Raw genomic sequence first — 1,970 nt, 5'->3', positions numbered from 1 at the left:
GAAAACTCACCAATGCACCTGCTTTGATGATCATCCCAAATAATAACTTTGTTTGGAGGATATTGAGTATTGGTTCTAGCACCAACGAGTGCTAAAATATTGCAACAGAATAGCATTTCAACAATCCCAAAGCCTCCACTTTTGATATCACGTCTGAAAGTCTCCTTGAAGGGATCACAGTTATATATACGAAAACCTCGACTTGTGCCAGCAGCAAAGCAACTGTAGTCCTGGTTCCATGATACAGAATGTAACTCAGTTTCATCAGTGTCACTAGACTCTGATTGAGTATTCCCAAAAGGTCCAGGATCCCCACTCATGGAATCTTCATATGCACCAAAGCCAGCTGGGGGAATTATCCCTCGAGATGTTGACAAAGTTGAACTCATTGGAGAAGACAGAGTAGACATTTAGAATGCCGCCAGAATATAAAGAAATCTAGAGGGTCAACATTTGAAAATGTTAAAAACATGCAAAAGTAATGGATGAACCATCCACATAATACTTTGAAGACATTTGACCTAGGCTGCTCGATATCATTACAAGGTATTAGCAAAACAAGGAGAATAGAACCCAGAATTATGTCCTAAACAACATGAGTAGATGACAGTATTTCATAAAAGAAGAAGAAGAAAAAAACAAAAAAAACAAAAAGCATCCATTCATGGTATACATTAATGAACATTGATTTTTCACAAAGTTGTTATCAATTTCATTACTGTTAATATCGGCATTACACAAAGCATTAACTACTTAACAGACTCAACATGTTAAAGAAACATTTACCCATCATTATAACATTACAAACCAAACTAGTGAGCTTTAAATGATTAGCAAGGTTTTAGCCATTAATCAAGTCTCTACTTAGGAGCAATTAAGCAGTTCAACTGACTCTTCTAGAAGCATAATATACAACATAAACTTTGAAAACTAGGTTAGATAATCAATCAACATACGAAGAACTGAGCAATAATGAGATAAAACATCTCTAATCATCCACAAAGACCGCTCTCTCAAATCTCCGTGAAAGAGCTCATTCTTCGCGTTAGACTACTCACACTTGACGTCGAATATTGAATTTCCACCAATAATGTTGTAATCAACAGCCTCAGACGCAGAAACTAACCAAAAAACACTCTCATGATTTCGAAATTAGAATAAAGAAACCCTAATTTGAATGAACAGCCTGTGTGCCCGAGTATATACGGATTTGCGTAGAATACATAGGCTCGTTCATTTCAAAACGTATTTGAGTTGGTTTACCTTCAACAGCTGAAGTTGAAGGTCCGTGATGGGACTGAGATTTCACAGTGAATAATCGTTGCCAGATCTCTGCGACGATGATCAGTTGAAGCGAACAGCGAATGCGAAGCCTTCTAGGAGAGAGAGATAGTGCCCGAATTGGAGGGAGGGATGCGAGGTCTTCCCGTCTCTGATTGTGGACACGTTTGAGGAATGATTATAATCCGATGGCGTGTGATTATTCAGCTGGACATGAATACATATTTCGTTACGTAAATGATATTTTCGCAAAGCAGAGCTTCCTACGAGAGTTTGATAATAATTGTACTTATATTTATAATATTAGCAGAATTAAGACTTATAGTTATAATGTAATACGAACTCTTAATTTGAAGCGGTTCAATATTCTTATTATTTGTAGAGTTTCAGATTCAAAATATGTATAAATAAACACTCTATACACAAAAAAGGACAAGCAATCTTAAGCAATACAATACATATATTATCTTCTTACATTAGTTTAGTACTGTCAAAGTGGGTTGGCCCGCCCCTCCGCGGGCCTAATGTCTAGCGGGCTTTTGCGGGCCAGCCCGTTAGGCCCGCGGGCTAGGATTCATGCAACCCTAGCTCGCCCCACGCGGGTTGGCGGGCCTCGCGGGCTTTTCTTCTATTTCCTTTTTTTTTCTTTTTATAACTGTGAATATGTATATATATTCTCAATGAATGAA

At 37.8% G+C, this 1,970-nt stretch overlaps 1 long non-coding RNA gene across 1 annotated transcript; it reads right to left on the bottom strand.

Annotated features, from left to right (window-relative positions):
* Positions 1-139: 139 nt before the first annotated feature.
* LOC116019303 lies at positions 140-1,517 on the bottom strand. Its single transcript, XR_004098692.1, has 2 exons — positions 1,264-1,517; positions 140-438 (listed from the first exon to the last, which is right to left on the bottom strand). It is a non-coding gene; the product is annotated as an uncharacterized LOC116019303 (long non-coding RNA).
* Positions 1,518-1,970: the final 453 nt, after the last annotated feature.

Source organism: Ipomoea triloba, chromosome 5 (assembly GCF_003576645.1).
Source record: "Ipomoea triloba cultivar NCNSP0323 chromosome 5, ASM357664v1".
Taxonomy (NCBI): Eukaryota; Viridiplantae; Streptophyta; class Magnoliopsida; order Solanales; family Convolvulaceae; genus Ipomoea; species Ipomoea triloba.
The sequence above is the reverse complement of the archived record's forward strand: the minus strand, read 5'-3'. Positions and strand labels throughout refer to the sequence as shown.